The sequence below is a fragment of the Lissotriton helveticus genome, chromosome 6 (genome assembly GCF_964261635.1).
Source record: "Lissotriton helveticus chromosome 6, aLisHel1.1, whole genome shotgun sequence".
NCBI lineage: Eukaryota > Metazoa > Chordata > Amphibia > Caudata > Salamandridae > Lissotriton > Lissotriton helveticus.
This window is the reverse complement of record NC_136067.1, coordinates 284,391,377-284,417,565: the sequence shown is the minus strand read 5'-3', so window position 1 is coordinate 284,417,565 and position 26,189 is coordinate 284,391,377. Positions and strand designations below refer to the sequence as shown.

Below are 26,189 nucleotides of genomic sequence, written 5' to 3'. Positions count from 1 at the left end.
CAAAGACCAGTACTTCCATCATCAGCTACAGTTTCGGTTATCAAGGCTTCTGTGTCTTTCACACATCTCTCTAGAACCTTTCTTTGAACTGCACCATCATACACCTTTCCTCAAGCTTCGCTTTGTGTGTTTCTACATCTAACAGCACAGCACACAGGTGTGTCACATTCAGTGTAAGCGGGTGCCTTCCCTGCATACACTCACTATTCAGGTGCCCACTACTCAGCCCCACTTGTAGCTCAGCTATGTGAGAATTAAAATTCATAAGTAGTTCAGCCAGTGCCTGTGCTCTTGCATCTCTGTTAATTGCTGCCACTGTGGCTCTGCTTCCTTGACTCCAATTATTACTCCTTCTTTTCTGATGTTTCTACACATTTTCTCTCTCTTTAGAAGATACTTAATCTGCGAATAATTTCTAAACATTTTACAAATGTTCTCAAAATATGAAATATGTCCTACATATGCATGAATTATAACACCCTGTGAAGAACCAGTCTGCATTTGCCACAGATTTGTATTGTTACTACTTGTATGCTTAAGAGTCCTCCCTCTTACTCATTCTCCTTTCCCTTGCAAAGGTGCAGTGACAAAAGCAGCATGAGAGCATAACACTGGTCATCGCATATAACATCAAAACACTACGCACAAATATCTGAGCACACCGACAAAACAGTGTGCTGCCCGTATGTGTCACCAGGAATATGAAGCACTATGTAAATGCATCTACAAAACAAAGGCATGGGAGATAGACAAAGAAAAAGCATGCAGATAGAACAGTTGTTCTCTTCCATGTGCTGGTCGAAGGGTACCAATTGTGGGGAAGCGCTGTGAAACAAACAGGGTAAACACAAACAGGAATAACTGCAGTAGATGGGTATTGTCCCATGCCCACCACTATTTTGAGCACAGCACTGGCGTCCAGGAAAGCAGGTAGGGGCCACACATAAAGAGGTCCCCTGAAAAACAACATCAGAGTATTATGGGAGGCCAGTGATCACTCTGAAGGCAGTGGAACACTCCCGGAGGTGTCCCTTAGGGGGAAGTAAGTGACGTAGGGCAGAGGTTCTTAACCGTCTGAATCCGGAGTACCCCTGCTTAATCATTACTGGAACTCAGGGACCCCCACTGAATCATTTTTGGAATCCAGGGATGCCCACCACAGAGTCATTACTGGAAGCCGGAGACCCCACATAATAATCTTTGATGATTTTAACCGCAATACAGTACACAAAAATATAGAAATAAGCATTCATAAAACAAATAATTACACATGATGAAATATTTCCTTTAAATCACAAACAAATATTTTAAAAAAGTAAAAACTTTAATTTTATCAGGAAGTTTGGGGCATTTCTAAATTAAATTGAGGCCACTCATCGTCCATACTATATTCTGTTTGATGCACTTGCCAAGCACCCACAAATCAACGTGAGGATATTAAGTTAGATTTTAGCCTCCAATGTCACATTCTTTCACATTTATAGAACATTTTGCTTCTTTATTTATATTGCTCGTGTGATATTGAAGTTTTGTCTCTGGTTGTTGTGGTGTGACCATAAGCAGGTTTTATAACAAACAGCAAATACTTTATTTATTTATTTTTTGCAGAGTTTTATATAGCGCGAACTTGACCCGAATCCGAATCAGGTATAAGAGCGTTTTACATAGCACCAGTTACGTTACATGAGGACACACATTCATTTTTGTTAGGCACGGGGAGATTAAGTGATTTGCCTAGAATCACAGGATGTTTTAGCGTCATTGCCGAGACTCGAACCCAGTTCCCAAGGTCCGAGGTTGAGCGCCCTAACGTTAGGAACTGTTCAAACCACTTCTTACTAACACCATGGCCTTGTCGCTCGCAGCTTTCTTTATATTTTCGATTTGAATGCGCTCTGCCTAACATAAGAGTCATTACCCCATTTCAATTCAGCATATTTATCAAGTGTGCCACCGTACGATTAAGACTGTTTCAGAATCACTACTATCGGGTGCCTTCCTTGTGCCTTAACTAAGCTATACTTATATGGAGTGAAACACATGAAATCAGCAGTTTTTGTTAATTGCAGGTTGGCATGATTTTTTCTTTTTACTAAATCAAAAGCTGTATAATATCTTAAATAGATCACCCAATACTTATGTCATATTCTTGTATAACATGAATAGGACTATAATATTCCAAACATCTGTAGACTCTGTCAAAACATTAGAATTTGAGCGACAAATATTGAGAGTCGCTGGCTGATTAATCTGCTTCACTTGGACTTAACTTGTTAATAATGTGAGTAAGCCACAACTCCCAAGTGCTTTTTTTTTTATTTGCATCTTCCAAACTAGATGAGCTAAACCGAAGGATGGCAACACTGTTAAGAATGTGCTGCCACAATTCGCTGCCTTGTATTATGCGGTCCCTCAGCCACCCGAACGTTAGCACTATAATTAAGTCCACAGTATATACAATGGTGCTCCCATTTTTAGAGAGGGGTGCAGTTGCACTCATTTCACATGGACTTTTAGGGAGGTTTTTTTGCAATTATATTTTGATGTCTGGTTGTTTCTTTCTATGAAAATTGATTTTTGTTTATTACGAAATCCAAGAGAGAAAACAACTTTTACAATAACATTAAGCAGCATGCATGTGTACAACTAAAAAACATAAAACATTGTATTTTTACAAATTATAGTTTGAGACAAAACATAATCCTTTGAACCATGTAGAAGATATTGACTATACAAGTTAACATTGATCTTAGAATAATATATTTATTAAACTGCATAATAGAAATAAAAGAACGTATCTCACATTACATAGATTTTGGTAAATGTGTTATTACTTTTGAAGTACCCCAATTGGTAAAAATATTTTCCCCACTATTACAGCTCTAGTAATCCATGTTACTTTTCTATTAAAACTTTGAACCTTGTTGAACTAAATCATTAAACAAAATACTTATTTCCCCCAGCTAAAAGTTCAAACCAGTAATCATTTTTATTCTCACAAACATTTCTTACCTAAGGCACTAAACTACTGGGATGCAAGTGAGTTAAGTCACTTGTCAGTGCCTTACAATTCCAGCATCAGTCATTTCTATACAGATGTAGTCTGTATAGTTTTGTTCAGGAGTAGTAGACTCTCCACATAATTATTTGCGCATTCACTTGAGTTTGACATTTATTTATTTTTTTTAACATTTATATGGCACAACGAATCATCCCCAGGGGGAATCTCTCAGCGCTTGGCAGCATACTAGCAAGACCCTCACCCACCCAGACCCCCTAAAACAACCAGGTTTTTAAGCTTTCTTAAAGTGTCCTAGAGAGGTACTGCGACGTATCTCTTCCGGTAACTTGCTCCAATGAAAGGGGGCTAGGTGGGAAAAATGGCGCCCTCCCATTCTTGATTTATTGATTTTGCAAGGAACTAGAAGGTTTTAATTGCTTGACCTCAACTGGCGACACGGGACATAAGCCCTTACCTTCTTCCTTGGGTATACTGGCCCCAGGCCTCGCCTTGCCTTGAACACCAATGTGAGAAGTTTAAAGACTGCTCTCTTTCTGATGGACAGCCAGTGTAAGGCTTGCAACAAGGGTCGAAACGGGGCACGTCTAGGCTTATTCAAAGCCATTCTTGCAGCAGTATTTTGCAGTACCTGGAGACTAGAGAAAAGCTCTTCCCTGGCTCCTACCAGTAGTGCGTTGCCATAGTCCAGTCTGCTCACAATAAGCGCCTGAATAAGGGTCTTTCTTGCATCCAAAGGGATCCAAGGAAATACTTTCCTTAGCATTCTCAGTATCCCAAAACAGGTGCTTGAAAGTGCCTTTACATGATCTTCAGACGATAATTTACTATCCAACAGAACTACCAAATTCCTAACCTGTTTTGTGGGGGAAGGAGGCTCCCCCAATTCAGAGGGCCACGAGTCTATCGTTCACAGTTCCTCCGCCTTCCCGAACAGGAGAATCTACGTTTTGTTGGAGTTAAGCTGGAGGAAGTTGTCCTCCATCCAGGCAGCTATGTTCAACATACAGGTCTGAACTTGGCCTTGGTGACAGCAGGTTTCGATTCGAATAGGATTATCACCTGCGTGTCATCCGCATACGAAATCGTCTCAAAGCCGCAAGCTCTTATGATGGCGGACAAAGGGGCCACATATATGTTGAACAGAGTAGGACTTAGGATGGACCCCTGAGGTACCCCCTTGTCAAGTGGGGTGGTTACTGACACAAATGAGTCTAATTTGACACATTGTGATCTATTTGACAGGAAGCTTTGCAGCCAAGTTAGTGCTAGTCCTACGACACCAATCTCCTGCAGTCTGCGAAGCAGAATGTTATGCGAGATGGTGTTGAAGGCCGCTGACAGATCAAGGAGCACCAGCATAGTGGGAGTCTCTCTGTCTAAGGACATCCTAATATTGTCAGTAACTTCCATCAGGGCGCCTCTGTGCTGTGACCTGCTTGAAAACCCAATTGAGCTGGGTCCAGTAGTTGATTCTGTTCCAAATAGTCTGTCAGTTGCTGATTAATCATCTTCTCCATGACTTTCGAACAGCATGGGAGAAGGGAGATTGGCCTATAATTTTTCATCTCTGCAGGACATCAGCACCCACTTTGTTTGGTCCAGTACTGTAACAGTCCTCTGTGTATATCATTTTAATAGTTTCTATTCCACAATAGTGACCATGCTTGGGAAGATAATTGTAAGCAATGTTTACGTAGAAATTTGAGGCAGAAGGTGGATAATTTTCCTTGTCAGGTGTGGAGAGTAATACTAAGAGAAGAAAATATGTTGCTTCCAATTCCATCCCTTCTTTAGGCTTCTTGAAGGCATTGTTTCAGTTAATCATATTTTCCTTTTTTTGTTGACTCTAGCGTGTAGGACTGCCTTATTTCCTCAAATAAACACATGGGGGACCATTAGGATCATGGACGGATCGCCACCGCCCGCATATTACTATGGCGGAGGGGACCGCGGTGGACGGAAAGACCGTCCGCCGCTTTTCCTCCCGGTCAACCAGTTGATGGGCGGAAAAGGGTTTAATATGGTGGCGGTGTCTGTTAGACACCGCCAGCCATGTTAACATGGGTGCAGAAAGATGCCTTTCCGTGGCAGCATGGCTGCCCCGGAAAGGCATGCGGGAATTGACTGCGGGGCCGGTTGAGGGCCCCCAGGTACTCTGTGGGGGTGGAGGGGTGCACATGGGGGGTACTTATGGTACCCCCTCCATTGGGTAATTTAGAAAAAGAAACTGTCCACTTGGCATTCCAAGCATGAAGAAGTAGATCAACAACTTGTATATTTGTTGGAATTATTTATTTGGGCTCTTCGTTGAGACGTTTTGTATATATGAATAGGAATCAGGGAAGTGCCTTCTTTTCTATTGCAATGATTTGTCTTTGCAGGCCTAAATTCATTTTTTCAAATATTTTAAAGTTTAACTTGGACCGTTTCATTAATTGCTCCGAATTTTGTGAAAATATCTTCGCGATCAAGAAGAACATTGATTTACAAATACCTCACCTATTAATCCTTCCACAAAAAGTAAATTGGCCTTATTGATTCTTAAATGTGGATCTAGATAGTGGTGAGATGAATGATTTATTCTGTAGCCAGACAACGTTACGAGGAAGATATAAATTCAAACAAAGCGGGAATTGGCTTAAGTGAGAAAGACAAGATGAATATCACATCATCCGCATCTAGTAACTGTTTAAGATCTAAATCCACATACCTCATGCTATCAATTTGGTTGTCCTCTCTTACTACAACTGGTTGATGTTCCAAAGCAAGCTCAAAGAAAAATGGTAAGAGGGGGGAAGTCCCTTTGTTCCATTAAAAATGTTTTTTTTAAATAGACAATTAGTACAGATCTTCCTTACAGCATGTATAGGGCCTCCTGGGTTGCTAAGAACACCACTAAAATTTACGAACTTCAGGTTAAGTCACGGATATTTTATATCAATGTGGCTGGACGTTTTCTGAGAGTCTGTACTAAGAATTAGATAAGGTTCATCTTAGTTTACTGTGATGTTAACCATATTTATTGCTTTACCAATATTGCTTCGCCCATACCTTTGTGATGAAACCCACCTGCTCCTTTTAAATCAATGTCTTTATGTTTCTTGTTAACGTTCCAGAGCAAATTTTAGTCAATCATTTGTAGTCTGTATTGACAAGTGACACTGGTCTGTAATTACTGTGTTACAGTGGGCCTTTGTCAAGTTTAGACATTAAGATGACAAATGTATTTTAGAACACTTGTGGAGATCTCTTCTCTTCAATAGTCTTCAATACATGATGGACATCTTGTGATGTTTTTTATTGGACGCCAGATATACTTGCACACACCTGATGTCCATCAGGTCAGGCTTGGGGAACATTGAGAAAGCCAAACAGTTGATGCCTGGTAAAAAAGATTAGGCTATTTTGCTTTGCCTTTGATTCTTTAAAATTAACAGGTTTCACTAAATCACATGCAGAGGATGTAGACTCCACCTATTCTTTCTCTGCAGTCTCAACATCTAAGGAACGAAAAATAACAATGTTGCAAGGGCAAACATGTGAAAACAAATACAAATGGGACAGAAAGCCAGATGTATAACAACTTGCCAAGTCAGAATTCCCCCAAACCCAGTGGGTGTTCCAATGCAAACCAAAATCCAATAGGTTAGGCTAACTGTGGATGCCTGTCAAGATACCAGTTAATCTCGATGTCAGTGGTTGTAAAGTAGTAGTGATGTCTTCAGTAAGGAGTCAAAATAGATTTCAACACTGTCTTTGTGAAGTTGTGGTTCAAATATATGGATGTGAGGACGGTATCCTGAAGGCCTTGGTTTAGTCAGAGGCATTTCTAAGGCGGAATATGAGAATTAATCTGTGGGTCTGTTTTAATAGGCCAGTCACATTTGCAGATCCTTTAGGTCTTTAGTTCAGTTTAAAAAAAAACAACTAATGTGCAAACCAGGGCTATTTCCCTTGAAGAAGAAAAGTTGGCTTTCATAAAGTGGAAGTGTATGAGATAGGCCCATTACACTTACACTTAGCACCTTGACACCTACGGGTATAGTGCGCTCTATAAATGCATTTTATCTTATCTTTATCTTACACTGTAAAAATACATAGCCAATGTTATCTAATGTGATGTTCTGAGAACAATATAAGCATAAACATATTCAAATTCAATTTGCTTGTCCAATATTAGGGAGAATGATCCACTTTGAAGGAAATCAGTAAAGAGCGCAGACTCTGTGGTAATAAGGTCGAGACCTTAATGCATATTGCTTGTGTATGTCCTACTCTTTTGCAATCGCACAAAAAATAGTTGTGTCTGATGTTAAATAAACACACAATGAAGACATTAGTTGTTTTAGGAAATGAGACAACCAGCAATCGGTAGTACGGTTTGGTAAATGTATGCAATATGCAGGACAAATGTTAAGGTAACCTTCTATTTCCATTAACCTATAATAAGTGCAACTATTATGATTTTTACTTTCATATTTAGGGACAAGAATAGACTAATGACTTGTTTTATTATTTTTTTACTTTGACTGCACTTTTCTTATTTTTGTCATTTTTACAAACAAAACAATAAATACTGAAAAAAAAGTGGTGATCAAGTTTAGCAAGCAGTGAAGCTTTTCTTTGAAGATGTCAAACGTTTGTCTCATAAAATACTTTTTTGAGAAATAGAAGTAGATGCTGTGGTACCAGCAGGGCAACCTATGGTGAGACTGGGCGTACTTTGGCAGGAAACGTTTGACCAGGCGAAAGAGATACCAGGGGACTCAGCTCAAAGCTGGCTTGATAGTGGAGTCTCAAATCAGTCCAGACTCGATGTACGTATTGGTTCATAGATTCAAAATGTGTCAAATCAGTTTTTCCAACACCCAATTCATTAGTAGTTCTTCCAGACTAGTTCTACAAAAACTATTTTCTTTTTCCTCAGGATTTCTATGGTGAGCAATTCACTCTCAGACCATGATCTTCACTGTCAGGTAAAAACAGTGACAAGAGCACAGGAGAGTATCAGGAAGCATAGCTGGAAACATGGCATACCACTTAAGACTAAGTGAGCACAAGGAGCGATACTGAAGACCTGCTCGTGCTGAATCTATCTCAGGGAAGGAAAGGTTGGCGCTTCTGGCAGAGTGTCAGTGCTGTCTGGAGAGCAGCGCTGCCTGCATGAAGAACGAACTACATGACAGTGCCCTAACACAAAATACATTTTGTATCAGACCATGAACTCTTGCATAGTTTGGAGACGTGGTGGCCATCTTCGAATTCTGGGTAATACTTCCCTCATAGTCTATGATATCTTTGCGAGGTAATCACAACACAGTGTTGCTGTGGCAAGGACCATGCGATCCAGAACTAGGATTTCCGTTGTAAAAAACTATAGCCTCCTCTTGGAGTTGTTTGAAGCACAATGTGAATAATGAGAAGTATTCTGAAAGTTTAATTGTGTTGTGAAAAACTTTGACTATTTAACTTGAAATGTTCTATAAACTGTAGGTTAGTCACATTAGCTAGCGAATATCCTGTAACGGAACAGGAAGGATTTTTATGATAGAACAGGTTATGTATATAGGATTATGCATAAGTTATTCAGGGTTACAATAATGCTTATACGAGTTCTTATGAATGTTTACTAAGTACCTGTTAGTAGCATACGAGTCAACTAGAAACTTGAACTTATGTTCCACAAACAGTTTCTAATGAGATAGTTATTTTGCTCATAGAGAGGTGTCAATCAACATATATTTAAGATACATCAAATTACAGAGAGTGAGAAACACAAAAATTGCTACGATATATACATTCACTGTTACGGTTTAGTGAAGTTACTACAGATATCTGATTTGATTTCAGACACCCAGAATTCAGTGCCCAGCAGAAGTGATGAGTTTGGGTGGAAGCGTACAGTGTCTCTGTGTTCTCTCTTATCCCATTCGTCTTCTCACATTTCTATCACTGGCTCTCATATTTTTTTGTATGTGTTCACTGGTGAGGCAGGGAGAGATGGAAGAGTGCATAGTTTTCATTGGATCTCTAGAACAAGGTTGGTGCTCTTTGACAGCTGTGAAGATCCCATCACAGGGATTCTCCCTACATCTCTGCTCCCTCCTTTCTGTCACCTCATCATCCTCCTTGATGGACAACCCGTCAATACTTCCCCTTGCATATCACCACCCTCCACTTGTCAGCACGCCACGAGACATACATAGATCTGCACTAAAACAGTTTCTATACAAACATGCATGACGTCTCAGGTTCCCAGCACCCAACTCTCTGAAATAGGCTCCTCCAGCAGGCACTCTTCCCAACAGAAGCAGGTCTAAATGGTGGCACTGCTTGCCTTGCGTAGTAGGGCAGTGGGAGGCAGCAATAGATGGCCTTTGTGGGCAATCATTGTGGTGTCACACTCCATTGAAGAATATCAGACTGTTTGGTTTTAAAGCAAATGAGCATGAGGAACAAATGGGGTGACCAGCAAAGTATTTTTGCAGACATTTAATAGCTCAGTGAACAAGAACTATAATTAGATGCACACATGCAAATCCTTTTGCTGGATACTTATAAGCATGCTGTCTTGACACATTTTGTCATGGCCTGTGCTGCCAGGAAATACAAGCAAAACAAAAAGGGATGATGAACAGAGTGTTGAACATTGCAAGCACTCACCCCCAGTCAACTGATCTGGGTTTAATCCATCATCATTCTTTAGCTCACTCCGCCACCCCAGTTCAGACATGGCAATATGTAAATCAGTCTGACCCTGTGCCTCATGGGAACCGTCCAGCCTGAACTGCTCAGCTATGTCTTCCCTGGACCAGAAACAAGCATCTTGGGACCGTTTTCAGGTTCATAACCCTCATTAGCCAGGCTATCTTGAATCCAGTGGCAAAGTGAGCAAGGGACCCACGTCTGGGCATACCCGGCCAACTTAGGGAGAACAAAGCAAAACCACAGGGGATGATGGACGAAGTGTTGAACATTGCAAGCACTTACCCCCAGTCAACTGATCTGGGTTTAATCCATCATCATTCTTTAGTTCACTCCGCCACCCCAGTTCAGACATGGCCATATGCAAATCAGCCTGACCCTGTGCCGTAGTGCCCAAAAGAACAATGGATTTAACCCAGATCTTTTGACTAGGGGAGAATGTTTGCATTGTCAGCATTCGGTCCATCATTTGTTTGCTGTAACACCAGGAAATACAAGGGCACATTATAACGCCCTGTCGCCGGGTAGCACTATCCCACCGGTGGGGGCTGCAGTTATCTGGCTCTGTTAAACGCAACAATAGAAGTGTATTTCTGCAGAGAGTATGGAGCCTCAGACATAAGGTTGAAGCAACAAGCATCCCACAAGTGTAAAGGAATGAGCACAATTATTATTCACCGAAAGTCTAGCACCGCTGTACATCTTACACAAGTAGAATAGTCAATTAATGAGTGCTGTACTCTGTACGAGAAGCCACTTGCTAGGAATGCAGTTACTAAGACACTTAAAAACTATTCTTTGATGTGCAAGAGAGTCAGACAGCAAAATATTGGATGAGATAGGTTTACAGAGTATCACTCTTGCTGTGCCATTGCTGCAGTGTCCAGGAGTGACACCACTCAACAAGAAGCAATGTAATTTGAGGTCTGAAGCCTAAATGGAGGCTATTGTGAGCAACATGAACACGTCTAAAAATAAATTTGCCTTGTAGGACTTAGCATTAGTGCAGGGGGTTTTCATAACCTACCAATAGAGACTATAGTAGATAAGGAAGCTGAACTGAATGAATATGCTGCAATTTATGAAATGCTGGCCACCAGACATAAACTAAAGAAGAAGATGGCTTTAGAAATACACGTTTCCAGACAGTGCAAATGCTAAGAAAGTCAATCCAATGATACCTAGCTGCTCCTTGGCCACGGCTGCCATGTGTAATTATGAACAGCACCTTGATGAAATGAAATGAGATCAGCCGTTAGAGAAAACGGATAGAAAACGGATAGGGGAATCGATCAAGAACGGTTGTTGTCCACTTAAGACACCACACCACAAGCGGTTTTGGCAAGAGGTATTAAACATGCTGTGGTGGTGTCGGAAATAAATTCCTATGCAAAATGGGGTCAGGAAAGAAGTACATATCACTAGTAGGCTAAGAATGGGGAATATATGACCGATGAGAATGGGGCAAGGATGAGCTTGTTGAGAAGACCACTTTCCCCTAATTCATGTTATCAATGTGAAAGCAAATCGCACGAGTAACTTCAGGACCAATCCAGATGCACCTCAGAGTTGTAATAAGTGTGGACACTTTGCAAGAGTATGAAAGCTTAAAGTTTCAACAGGGAAACATGAGAATATGTTTAAGCAGCAGAGATAAATGCTGGTGGAAAATATGGAGGAGGACGGGTTTATGTTGCAGATGTGTGAACAGGAGTTCTGCTGTCAAGCTTATCATGTTGCCAGACTGCTATCACCCCTTATTAGAAAACATGTACCTTCTAAATTCCCAGTGGTAATCCTAGAAAAGGACTGAAACGTTTGTGAGAATACCAATACAATTAATGAGGGAATTATAAATAGCTAGAATTTAAGGGAAGAAAGAGATTCATTCATTCACATCCTGGAGGATGTATCGTGTCTGTTTTGATGGACTGAACAGTGAGATTATTGTTCTATACCACAACTGTTAGACCTATCAACCTTAGGGTGGGCTTCCACCAGACTTTTTAATTTAGCTCCGGTTTACGCTGAATTTGTTTTTGTTGGTCTTTGGACTCTGCACACTGCTAACCAGTGCTAAAGTGCTTGTGCTCTCTCCATAATTCATGGTGAAATTGGCTTACACCCAATTGGCACATTTAATGTATCTGTAAGTCCCTTGTAAAGTGGTACTACAAGTACCCAGGACCAGTAAATTGAATGCTAGTAGTGTTCCTGCAGCACTGATTGTGCCACCCACTTAAGTAGCCCTTAAATAATGTCTCAGGCCTGCCATTACAGCCTCTTTGTGCAGTTTCAAACTGTCATTTCAACCTGGCAAAATAAACCTTTTTTTATCAAAGTTCAATGAGAATGGTAGCATACACACCTTCTTGTACTCATAACTGTTCTTTAACTGCTCGTAGCAATGTTGTGGCATGCTGACTGATTGCGTGCTCTGCCCCAAATAGCACGCTTACATGATTCACAGTGTGTTTGGCATGACCTCACATGCCAAAATCAGACGCACAGCCTGGGAGCGAAATCTTTTTCTTTGCAATAAACCAATGTTCATCCAGTAATCTCTGTTTAATCCATATCTTTTATTTATATTTTCAAGTTTATCCATTGTGTATCCATTCCCTCAGAAGGCAGCATTATTCCACATTTTCTCAAATGCCACTGGCATGCTCATCCATGCCTTATCAGTGGCACTTCGGGATTAACTAATTCATCATTGTAGTAGAGTGGGGTCTGCAATCCTATGGTCACCCCAGATTTTTGCTTTTTGCTTCACTGGTTTACGACTTTCCCTGGCTGTGGGCCTGCTAATCAGACCCACAGCCTAGCTGTTCTCTCTCTAAATTGACAACCATGTACTTTAGGTGCATTTACCAATTGGTACTGGGCCACCTTATCAGTCCCTGTACCCAGGGCATAGGTGTACCCAGGGCCTCCCAGGGGCTGAAGCATGTATTATGCCACCCCTGGCTGGCCATCTAAAACTGACACAACTGGCTGCATGACAGCTGGGGCAAGGTGGTGTAATCACCCTTTACTATAGATATAGTATACCTATATCTAACCCTAAAATGGACACATATATTCCTATCAGTCACTCCTATGGAAGGCCTTATCAATCCTGAAGGCAGAGTGCTTGGAATTATGTGAGATGGTGCTCGGGCATGAGCTGAGCCCGTTTGCAGCTTGCGGAACCAAGTCCTAATAGCTGTTCCATGATAACGCTATACCATATACTCTTAAGTGCATTATCAACCTCGCGGTTAAATGCCAACTCTGGTATAACATTATCAAAACATGTCGAGTAAGGTGTCATACAAATTGGAATACTACCCCCTCGCCAATTCTGGCGACGGGGGTAGCATTCCACCCTTCTAGAGGGGCACGACATGTATGTAACTGTGAACCCCGGTTAAAGTTAACTCGAGCCTTGGCATCACAAAATGGATGCTGCCACCACAGACACAAGTCTGACCTCCTGCTGCTGGGAGTCCTTCCAGCGAGGGCGGCTTGGACAAAGGGTTTCCTGCCTTGGTAGGTGCTAGCACCACCCCAGACAGGATTTTGTGTATTGGGGAGGATAGGCCTGAAAGGAATGAGACATGCCTGGGGCAAACAAGGTGCCCTGTGCATACACCGGTTCAAACCAGTTGCTGGGACACTCCAACTCCAGCTCCAGCTCTGGCGGGAAACCGGACAAAGGATAGGGGGGTGTAACCACCCCCCTTCCTGGTTCCACCCAGGGGAGGGACCTAGTCAGTAGTGCAGCCCCCTTTAGGAGAATAAAGGTAGGAGCTGGTCCCATTCCAAATTAGATTATCCTGAACTATTCAACAAGAAGAAACTCTGGCCTTCGACGTTCTGCGCCACAGAAGACTGAAGAATCTCCCTTATGGGCAAGGAGTGTCCACCCTGCAACTGCAGGCACCATCAAGCGTCCAGCGGCTTCACTCTGTCGTCTTCCCTCGAGGATCCAGACTTCAGAGCCCGACGAGACCCGGATTCCCAGACCTCTCCGACCTCTACCTACATCTACAGCAAAGCTGAGACCCGTGGGTGCGACGAGACACGTGGGACTGGCCATCTTGAACGAACCTGCACTTCGCTTCCAGCACGACTCCCGAGGTAAACTCGACCAAGTGCTTCGGGGACTGAGAAGCCCCAGCCCCGAGCAGCCCCTGCACCGAAGATCAGCCCTCCAGCATCCACGAGATCTGCGTGGGGCCCTTCTGCTTGTTTGCTGCTCGACACGTTGTCTGGTCACTTGCAGGCTGGCTAGTGGCCTCCAAGACGACGAACCTTCGAATCTTTGCTGCTGGTCTGGTTGCTCCAGACTGGCCCTTGCTCCCTTCCAGAAGAGGGGCACCCCGGACTCTCCTAGTCCGCACCAGACGTCTTTCTCACTCATCGCGTGGGTTGCCTTTGCGAAGGGCTGTTGACTCCGATTCCGGATCCGACAGCGAGAGCCTGCGTGGGACAGCTCGTGCCTCCATCCTGGTTGTCGAAGACACCTCCTGGTCCACGTGGCTGCAGAGTCAAGCGTCCACTCTTCACCTGATCGCGACGACAGCATCTGGTTCCTTCCTAGTTCCACTCCAGTCACTGGCTAGTGACTGTGAACATTGTCCCCTCTGCTTTCAGGTCTTCTTCACCGATCCACCCTTGGAACGCACTGGACATCTTCCTCCTGGTCGCCTGCAGCATCTTTTCTTTCAGGCTCCATAGACTTCAACGCGAGAACCCGACGCACTTTGACACCTGTGCACCCGCAGTCCGTGGGTGAGGTAACAAGAGCATTTCGGTGCTCAAGGGTAGTTTAACTGTCCTAGTGTCCAGTTCCACAGTCGTTGTTGTCCTACCTAGTCAGGATTGTCCGTACTCACCTTTAACTTGAACTGTACTGTCCATAGACGTTGTTACGCATCTCGCGTGTGAGTTCACACTCTGCACACGCGTTCCGTGGGCCTCCTATTACTTACCTGAAGTTAGTGTAGCATGGTCCCATCGATCCTACAGCCTCTGGACAGCTCCATTCCTTTTATCGACTCTCACATTCCACTTACTTAGTATATGGTTTGTCGTGCCCCTAGGGCACCATTGTAATTTTGTGTAACTTGTAGTATTTTTCGTAAGAGATTGTCATGTGCTTAGTCCTCTGACCTCATAAACAGTTCAGAGGTGTTGTCATTAATAAATATACTGTTTATTTTCATAACAACCTGTGTGGTGTCCTTTCATCTGGTATTCAAGGGGTTATATTGTGGTAAAACAGCTGGCTTCACATGCCAAAAGAGTTTAGCCTAAGACTGCTTTGTCCATGCAACCATTAGGATAGCTGGTCTATAAGGTTGACTTACAACCAATAACCATAAGGGTTGTTTGGACTGATACAAGGTGATCACTAGAACTAGTGAGCATCATATATCAGGCCAACTTCTCACAATCATGGTTAACCTCATGTTGTTTTTCACCCCATGCATTTTGGGTTCTACAACCCTTCATCAGGGGTAACTAGAAACAAGCATTGCTATGCATTTACGAGAGTTTGAGCTATTGGCATTGTAAATGACAATTCCTTTTATTTATGTGTTGACTTTTAAAACATAAATAAAAGGCATTGTCATTTAATAGCTTAAACTCTCGCAAATGCGAGACATATTGCATTGCAAATGCTTGTCCTCATCTGTATCTATTCTCCGTCCGACTCTGTGTCACCAAGCACAGTTTCTCTTCAGTCTTGGACTTTCACCTGACAACCAAAGGCATCCGAGGTGATGTAACCTTTGTTTCTATTTAATAATTAGGGTAATCTAACCTGATATCAATGGCCTGTGGGTGAAAATTCCAAAGCATGAAACTATCAGAGGCGACATTGAGTGAGGTTACCGCCTTAAACACACAAAATGTATGCAGCCCAAACCCCTCTACAGAAAACCCTCACGTTGTGGAGAGCGTGAAGCTTGTTTGATCTTGCAGAACTCTTAAGTTTGCCAGACCCATTCCTCTGAACGCTACAAGACCAAGAAATCAACTAAATAAAATGGGTTTGGAAGTCCTGTTTTATAATGGGGCTACAACACCCAGAAGGCAAAAGTAAAACATGGGCTGGAAAACCTACGCAGGTAGACTAAGTAAAATTGGGAACTCCTATTATAATGTTATTTAAGCTTTTTATTGGGGTACTTGTAGCCCCGCCTGTACCGTGGAAAAGAGAAACTAAGAGTAGTACGGTGAATAGCAAAATAACAGAAATGGGCTTGAAATTAAAACATTTTGGAAGCATTAAACAGGGGGGATTAAGCATGCTGGAGGCATTGTGCGGATTAATGCCCAGGAATCCCAACTAGGCGCTCCCAATCCGGGGTTCCACAGCCCATAGGAAAGTACGGGTGCACATTGTTGCAGTATCTCGCATACTAAGGGTCTGTCCCTCCTTGAGCAGCCACGAGTACACTTAGGCTTTCAACGTTCTTTTTGGGGGCATAGATGGCAAATGCTGATGTAGGACTGCAAAACCTCTAAGCAGCAGTCAAGGGGCCAAGAAAGGGATGGTTGTGAGTTCAAAACAACAAACTATACCAGATGTTATGGAGCCGCTGCAATCGCGCACACATGCTGCAGTCAGAGATACCCATGGAACATGAACAACACCAGAGGGTAAACTGGTCTTCTGCTTATCTTGCTTCCTGGCGGGCATGTTTGCAGATCCCACAAGTCCGCTGCAACACTTTCTACAATCCCACACACCAGGGTAGCTCCCAAAACGTGCAAACATTTGCCTACGGACACGGGGGTTGTATTATGTTTGTGCCATGGATATACTTTGTTGGCTGTCTGTTCTCACTCCATGGGCAGGACGGCCGAGTGAAGCCGTCAGTGGCATCCGGTTGTGCAGTGCATAATTCTAGAACGGCCGTGTGGGTCGGCGGGGGAGTCTGCTGCATCAATGGGCAGGACGGCCGAGTGAAGCCTTCAGTGGCATCGGGTTGTGCAGTGCACAATTCTAGACCGGCCGCGTTGGAGAGGAGGGGGGGTGAGTCTGCTGCATCCATGGGCAGGACAGCCGAGTGAAGCCTTCAGTGGCATCCGGTTGTGCAGTGCATAATTCTAGACCGGCCACGTTGGGGAGGGTGGGGGGTGAGTGTGCTGCATCCATAGGCAGGACAGCCGAGTAAAGTCCTCAGTGGCATCCGGTTGTGCAGTGCATAATTGTAGACCGGCGGCTTGAAGGGGGGGGGGAGATTGGGGAGTCTGATACATCCATGGGCAGGACAGCCGAGTGAAGCCTTCAGTGGCATCCGGTTGTGCAGTGCATAATTCTACACCGGCCGCGTGGGCCTGTCCTCCATCCATGAAAAACTCAATTTGAAGGCATTAACTGCCGCGCGCAGCTCGTTATGCAGGATTTGATGCAATTAAGAGCAGCGGATCTTGGGACAGTGACGCTGAATGGTACAGAAATTGCCGGGATAACAATAATCCCGTGTGGCACCCGGGCTCCGGTTACATCTAAAACAACAAGCACGGAATCGAAACCAATGGTGCGCACGCACCACAGAAGAGAGGGGCGAGGGAGCCTGTCGTCTGTGCTGCGCGCTGATGCGCGTCCTAGACATTGATAGAAATGGGCAGAGCAAAGGCGGGACATGTGCCCGCCTTTGCCCAATTGCGCGCCTTTTTTTTTGTTTTAAACGCTAAAGCCAATCGAAGCCGGCGAAAGCAAAACCACACGCACAAGCGTGTGGTCAACTTTCAAAACCCCTTACAAGAGGTCTCGGGCTGCGCGAACAGTGCTGCGCACTGCAACGCTAGGCGTGAGACCTAAAAAGGAATGAAACATTCTACTCAGTTCCCATAAGACTGGCATTACGACACAAACTTATTAAAAAAACGCATTGTTGTCTAAATAATGATCATTGTGTATTAACATGACTGATTTTAACATGGATTAATCCACGTGTCCCCCGTCCATCTTCGTGAATAATCAGACAAAATTGAAAATAATTAAATCCACCCTTTTTCTACAAAGCAAAAATACCCATCATATATACAGTGCTTATATGTGCTTGCTTTATCTTAACCCTGTTACCGACTACCTAAGCTGTACAAAGTTGTACCTTTCATGCTGTGACCGGCCACAAAATAATCTCCTTCACACTTCGTGCAACCAGCAACATGCTCCTTCATCATTGTATTATCATCAAACATGTTACACGTTAGAGCCATCTAGTTCAAGCTACCATGGAGTTGTAACCCACCCAACAAAGGTTCAGGCCATGAGCCTTAAAGCCATATATGCCCTACTGAATAGTGCTGTCCCCAGAGATTTTGTGAACACAAAATCAAACTTTGCAGTAATAAATATCCTCTTTGTGCCATTTATCAACCCTCACAAAACAAAGGGTAAACAAACAATGTAAAACATATATATAAAAACACTGTTTTAACCTAGACCTATGTCTCATTTTATTTGTAAGTCCAAAATGAGTGTGAGTAAATCTTAAAAGTCCTAGATAGCATGTATATCCTTTGGTGTAATGCGCACATCACTTATGGGCTCCTTCTTGATTAAAAACAATGTATTATTGCTGCCTTTAATGTGATATTCAGTTTAATTCTTTTTCTTGTTTTATCCATATCAAACATCAGGGTGCAAACTTCCGTAGGGACAGTTTTTATTCAAAGTACAATGAGAATGGTAACATGCACACCTTCTTGTACTCATATCTGTTCTTTAACTGCACATAGCCGTTTAAGCCATACATGCCCTACCCCTCTGATGAACAGTGCCAGTGACTTTTTGTGGTTCATCCTGACAAGGATTGTGGGTGTTGCTTAAGTAGGGGTTTACCCCTTGTTAGACTTGGTCCTTTTTGCAGGGTCATCCCTGAACCTTTTGCCTTCCTTCTGGTATTTTTTCTGGCCTGGTGTTGGTGGTTATAGGACTCTGGGCACTTTATCACTGCTGTCCAGTGTAAAGTGCATGTGCTCTCTATGGTGAACTTGGAAAGATTGGTCTACACCTGTTTGGTGTACTTAATTTACATATCAGTCCCTTGTAAAGTGGTATCTCATATACCCAGGGCCAGTAAATTGCAGCGCTGCTTGTGCCACCCACCAAAGTAGCCTTTCAAACCTGTCTCAGGCCTCTGCCATTGCAGGGCCTGCGCGCGCAGTTTACTGCCGCTGTAATGTGGCACATAAAGTGGGTGCCGCGTATGTCACTCCCCTGTTACTACATATCAGTCACCCCTAGGGTAGGCCCTAGCTAGCCCTATGGGAAGGGTGCCGTGTAGGTAAAAGGTGGGACATGTGCCTTAACTGTGTGGTATGTCCTGGTAGTGACAAACAGACATCTTGGTTTCTCACCACTGTGAGGCTGCCCTCTCATAGGAAAGGATTGGGGATTTCCTGATATGTGTTTCAGTGGTAAATCCTGACATGAGAGTAGTAGAGTGATTAAGTTTGGTATGTTTGGAATAGCGGTAATAAATGCTGCGTAATGGTGTTCACAGATTTATTATCATTATTTTAGAAATGCCACTTTTAGAAGTGGGCATTTCTGTGTGCTATTTGTCTTTGTGCCTGCCTATTGTGTTTTGGATGTCTGGCTCAGGATGACAGGGGCTGGGGAGGTGCAGTGGCTCCAGAGGGGCTGGGTGGGTTAGCGCTAGGCTCAATAGGCCGATCTGCATTTGGAGTAGTGGGAAGAGTAGCACCTGACCCTGAATAGGACTGTGCCTGTCTTCCACAAATGCTGGCTCCGCCCCCTGTGGTGTGTCTGGGGCCAGAGCCTACACTGACAATGTGGACTGTTGTGCACTTTTTAAGTGCCCACCAGAACTGGTTGGGACTTGGTCCAGTGCCCTGTGCCAAGGCGGAACAAAGACACATTGAGTATAAATATTGGGGCTGTGACCCCATGAAAGGGAACGTTGTGCTTACTTTGGGACGGAAGGACGCTCTGCGTCAGGAGGAACCACCACAAAGGACTTCCCTTCTGCTGGAGGGCCCTGTGAGCAGGCCTGCCTGGGCCCAGCTCTACCCTATGTGCTGCCCTGAGGTGAGGGGTGAAGAGACCTTTCTGTCCGAAGCACAGGAGGGTGTGGATTGTCATCCTTCCTGTTATTTTGGAGGAAAGTGTGTGGAGCGCTCAAGGGGGCTCTCTTGTCAGTTCTGTGAACGAGGGATGAAGTCGTGCGAGAAGCGCTTTCGTTTTTATTGCGCTGACGCCCTTGTCTGTGGTGTTGAGGGACGGGAGAGGGGAGCTGAGCCGGGAGAAGTGCTCCCCCTCTCCCTAACAGCCGGTCACTGCTGTTCTGCGGTGTGCACAGCCAGGGCTCTGCTGAGTGGCCCCGGGCTGCAGGAGGTCATGACGCAACGCAGCCGGGAGCCCCTGGCAGGAGTCCCTGGTGTTACGGGCAGCGGCAGAATTTGGCCAGCAGGGGTCAGAGAACGGCTCCCGCTCTCATTATGCTGTTCCAGCTGAGACGGGGCAGGAGTAGCCTCCCCGCCGCGCTGGGTGCGCTGGGCACCAGGGGCATTCTTTAGTGGGGAGGGTGTGCGTTGCACCCCACCCTGGATTTTGGTGCACTGGGCACCAGGGACATTCTTGATCATCAGGAACAGGGTGTAGCCTTGACGGAGGCCCCCGGGTCCCAAAGCAGAAAGGATCTCCGCTGAATTGCCTCCTTCCTGACATTGTTGCAGCTAAGCTGCATTGTCGCTGGCAGCTGCACCCCTATCTGCTGTTCGGAGGCATTGTTTTTTTAGGCAAGTGAGGGTTCATTGCTCTGCATTCCCAAGGATAGGCAGGCAAGTAGCTCAGGAGCCTATGCAAGGGAAGTCAGTACTGTGGGCGTAAGGTTCCCCCCTATGCATCATCATGGCGATTTGCATAGGCCTAAGGTGGGCATGATGTGCTGATGTGAAGTGTGCACTATACAAGTGTTGGTAATAGTGCACAACTGCTGCTTATGTACTGCATATGCTAAGTGATGTGTCGCAAGTAGTTACTGGTTGTTTTTCCTAATTGAGAGTGCTGATGGTTATGACAGTGGCCAGATTGGCCCTGTAGTGTATATAATCCCATGTAAAGTCATACTAAGTGCCAGGTGGCACAGTGTATATATGTGATTACGTTCTAATGTTTTTAATGAGTAATACAAAGGCTATTTTTTATATAACCTTGTGTGAAGTTTCTTTTGTGGTGTGCCTAGTGTGTCGCTGCTGTGTGAGTGTTGTGCACACGCTTTACATATTGCCCCTGGGATAAGCCTGACTGCTCTACCAAGTTACCAAGGTGGTGAGTAGGGGTTGTCTTCAGGTTTAACTCTTGTGCTCTGACTAGAGTTGTGGTTTCTGCCTGGCTTAGGCACATGCACTAACCAACCAGAAATGCGATTCTAACACCCCCCTCAACCAACAAACCAATTTCTCCCACTAGCCAGATGTTGAGTACATGGGAAATGAGATGGGCAAAAAGGGTCTATGGGAAATATTCTTTGGTGAGTTCAGAAATGGATTAGAAACAATGTAAAAGTTTACGCACAAAGTAAAGCAGAAGAAAACATTTGCACAGATATATAGTTTCCCCAGGAAACAATTAATAGTTTTTTTCAAATTCTCTTTTTTGACATCCAATATGCTAAATATTACGTAGAAGAATGCTTCCTGAATGTGAAAACAGGAGGCCCATTATTATCAAAAAGTACATAATTTTAAGTGATAAATATAAATATATTACGCAGTAGGAAACATAACAGAAAAACAGGAAAATTGAAGTCATGGGAAACAAAATAACTGGAACAAGTGAGATCAAATGCCATAGTTGCAGAGCAAAGATTCCAACCATGATACAATACTGATAGTAGTATTGTTAAAGATCAATCAAAGTCAAACTCAAAACGTAAATAAACACAAAAAGAACAGCAGTGGACTATATAAATTGCACCTCAGTCTTTAGTCCAAACAAATGTAATATCCTGTGCACAGATCTTCCAGCACCTGCCACTGTTTGGTGCCACTGTCCAGCAGATTCAAGATTACAAAATATAAGAAGGTGCACCAGTCAAAAGACCAGTTGCAGTATAAGTTTCAAAATAGTTCCTTTAGTATAAATCTTCAATATAGAAGCGTTAAGATCCAGCCAACAACAACAACATTGGCTGGATCTTTACCGTTTCTATATTGAAGATTTATAATAAAGAAACTGTTTTGAAACTTATACTGGACTTTTTACTGGTGCACCTTCTTATATTTTATAATCAAAGTAAAAAAGTACTTTACTTCAGCCAAAGGCCGTCAAACGTCACGTACAAACAAAACATTTATAAAAAGTACTATTTGTCCAATAAAAATGTATGTGCATACAAACAGCGTAGTTTGAATAAAACAAACCAATGGTGAATCACAAAGGTACGAAAGAACCCCAGACAAAAGCCAATTCTGGTCTGCCATGCCAATAGGATGCGTACAAGCCTAACACTGGACGTGGACCTGACCATTTCCCTAGTGGCCTCCAGCATAAAACCCTTGAGTCTCCCGGAGTGGAATTCCAGACTTTGTCTAGAACGAATTTAGGACACACGTTAAGTTACGCCCTCGACAGGGCAGTATAGTTAAGACAAGTTAAAAAGTGCAATTAAGATATGTTTGGCCATTGCACAAAAACCATTATGTGAGAAACATTGCTAAAGATCAATCAATACAAAACACTATTGTTGAGTAACAATCAAAAATCAAAAGCAGGAATGAGCATCAGATTCCTGACAAAGGAGGATGATGTTGAAGGGTATTATACTGCAGTGACTGAGTCAGATGAAGAGATCAAGTCAAATATTCCCATTCTGTTGAGAGACTCAGATTGAGATAGCACAGGTTTCAAATTGCTGATTACAGGAGTTATAAACTTTGAAAGGGGAGCCCAACTTTGTTTGCATTGTTCAATGTTATTGGGTCGTACAACAGTCACTTTCTCCATTGTGCTTCAATGCCTCATACTCTCAGGGAGGATATGGAGGCCTCAAGATCTGCGTTGTGAGAAGTTAGCCTGGCATATGATGTCCACTAGCTCTAATGGGCACCTTGCACCAGTGTAATCAACCCTTATTGATGGTGGTTGTAAAGTCAACCTTATAGAAAGCTATCCTAGTGGTAGCATGAACCAGCAGTCTTCAGGCTAAGACTTCAGTAGGCGAGTTAAGCAAGTTGTGTTTACCATATATAATCCCTTGAATACCAAATGAAAGGACACCACACAAGGTATATATCAAATATATATGTATGTACTCTAAACACAACCCCTCTGCACATAGTTAAATATACGATAAGTTGCACAGTATACGTTATGCCCTAGGGGCCTCACAAACCATATACTAAGAAAGTGGTATAAGTACCACGTGAGAGTTAAAAAGCAGGCCTGGGGCCTGTGGAATCGCTGGGGCTACACTAAACAACCAAAGGTTAGGAAGTAGGAGGCCCACGGGAGACGCGTGCAGTGTCTAAACACAGACGCGGGTTACCATTGACTTTCTATGGGAAACAAATAAGTTACAAATATACAATTTAAGGGCACTTCCGGATGGACTAGGATGGAACCTTTTTAAACTAGGACACTTCGAGAGTCAAGACCCACGGGAGCACTGGAGTACTCGTGTTACCTCACCCAGGGAAGCCGGATGCATAGGCGTCTTTTGGTGTCGGGTTTCGTCGTCGTTTTCTATGGAGAGCTGCAAAGAAGTGCTGCAGGCGACCGGAGGAAAGGTATCCGGGTGGATCCAAGGGTGGATCGGAGATGTGAAGAACCTGAAAGCAGAGGGGACAGAGTCTGGTTCACTAGCCAGTGACCAGGAAGGAACCAGGAAGGAACCAGGCGATGTCGGGTGCTTTAAGGTGAAGAAGGTGAGTTTGTCTCTTCAGCCACGAGGTCCAGGAGGCATCGACGATGACCAGGAGCTGTATTCTAGTTGTCCCACCATGGATCTAGATGACTGCGGAGTCGGTATCCGGATTGGACCCAACAAGCCTTGGCAACCGCAACACATGCAGGATGTCGAGATTGGCTCTGTCGCAGACCAGCAAGGTCTGTGGTGCTTCTCCTCAGGGAAGCTGGAGCAACCAGGAAAGCAAGTTAGATTCAAGATGGCGTCTTCAGGGGGCTCACTAGCCAACGGGCAAGGAACCAGGAAGGACGCGTCAAGCTCAAATGCAAAGGTGGGGCCCACGGGACACTCGTGGAGTGTGGGGGCCTGGGCTTCGGTGCAAATGGTGCTTGGGGCTGGGGCTTCTCGTACCCCAATGCACAACTTACTGAGGCTTCAGGAAAGGAGTGCATGTAGCAAAATGCAGGATGTCCAAGATGACCGGTCCCACGTCTCTCGTGTCCGCCACGGGTCTCAGCTTTGCTGTGGATGTGGGTCGGGTCAGAGAAGTCTGGAAGTCCAGTTCTTGAGTTGCAGAGTCTTCCGGTTCCGACGGGAGCCTTGAAACTTCAGACCGGCAAAGTTGCTGTGGGTGCCTGTTTGCACAGGGTGGTAACTCCTTGAACACAAGGGAGATGTATTCAGTCTTCCAGTCAGAATGGAATGTCGAAGGTCCAAGATATGTCTTTCAAAGATTCGTCCAGGATAATCTAAAGTCCCAGGGACACAGCTCCTATACTTATACTAAGGATGGGGGCTGGATTACCTGACTAGGTCCCTCCTATAGGTGGACCTGAGAAGGGGTGGTTACAGAGTGCCCCAGCAACTGGTTTGAACCGGGCTATGCATGGAGCACCTTGTGTGCCCCAGGCAGTGTCTAGATGCATTCACTGAATGCAGCCCTCCCTGCCCCAATACACAAAACCCCTGTCTGGGGAGGTGCTGGCACCTCCCTGGACAGGAAACCTATTGTCCAGGCCGCCCTTGCTGGAGTTTCCCCCAGCAACAGGAGGTCAGACTTGTGTCTGTGGCAGCAGCATCCATTTTGTGATGCTGAGGCTCTGTTTTACTTTAACCGGGTAAAGCAGTAACTTACATGTCTTTTCCCTCTAGAAGGGTGGAATGCTACCCCCGCCGCCAGAATTGGTGGGGGGGGGTGGGAGGGGGTAGTATTCCAAAGTGACCTTACACAACATGTTTTGATAAAGCCAAACCAAAGTTAGCATTAACCGCGAGGATTATAATGCACTTAAGAGTATATGGTATGGCTATATCATAGAACAGCTATAAGGAGATGGTTCCGAAAGCTGCAGAGGGGCTCAGGTAATGCCAGAGCACCCTCTCACATAAAACCAAGCACTCTGCCTCCAGGATTGTCGAGGCCTACCATAGGAGTGGCTTATAGGTGTATATGTGTCTATATATAAAAGGTAGATATAGGTATACTATATCTAAGTAAGGGGTGATTACACCGCCTTACCCAGACTGTGTGAACAGACCTGTGGTGTCAGTTTGGAAGGCAAACCAGGGGTGGCACAATACATGCTGCAGCCCCTGGTAGGCCATCGCTGGTTTTCCAGCGATGTTCCTTGGAAAACGGCGATAACCTTGCTGATACGATCCTGTGGTCGTATCAGCATAATCCACCCCCAATGTAAAGTATAGGTAAGTCAGCATTTTAGCAGACGTTAGTTTTCGACAAAAAATAACGTCTGCTAAAATGCGTGGACCTCCTTGTAAATATCACCATGTGCACATCAGCGATAATTTACAAGCAGTACTGCCCAGTGACGCCCACTTTGCATCTCATTAGTGATGCATAGCGAGGCGTCGGGAAAACGGATGCTAACATGTGCTAATGCATGTTAGCACCCACCTGTACATCGGGCGATAGTTTAATCTCCGCTTCTTTGGCGTTTAAAGCCAAAAAAGCGGAGATATGGCCCTTGTTGATATGCCCCCAAGTATCTTCCAGGAACTGACAATCCAGATCTGCTTTTCTTTACATTTATGAGAGGCCTTGATACATTAGGTATCCCATAACCAGTAGACTTTTCCTTTGCGATGATCTGAGCTTCTTTGTTTAAGATTCCGGGATCGTAAGCCACAAGGGATAAAGAAAGGAAGTTAAAACAAACTTTTCTTCTGAGAAATATAGTACCAATGGTCCTGGGGTATTCCGTCATTCTCATGGGAGCACCTGGTTGCTTACAATATTTTTGGGTTACCAAAGCACATGGGACAGAGGAATTTTTTGGTATTCTTTTCCTGTTAGGACCCATAGCATCTTCAGTGTCATGAAGGAACACACTCCCGCCACATAGAATTTGAGAAAGAATGTAAAGAAGTCGAAAAGGTGTGGCTAAGATTTCAACAAACAAATGGACATCTCAGTACACATGACTTGTGAATGCCCGTTGATCTTAGAGCCAATATTTGGGAAGATCTTACTCAACAGTGGGAAGCTATTGCATTAAGAGGACATGAAAAGAAAACAGATATAATTTCAGCAACAGACTTATCCAGCACATCAAATTGGA

At 44.1% G+C, this 26,189-nt stretch overlaps 1 protein-coding gene across 4 annotated transcripts in view; it reads right to left on the bottom strand.

The window, feature by feature from the left end:
* LDAH (lipid droplet associated hydrolase) overlaps positions 1 to 26,189 on the bottom strand; it is a 1,444,635-nt gene that overhangs the window by 1,417,632 nt on the left and 814 nt on the right. The window lies entirely within an intron of this gene.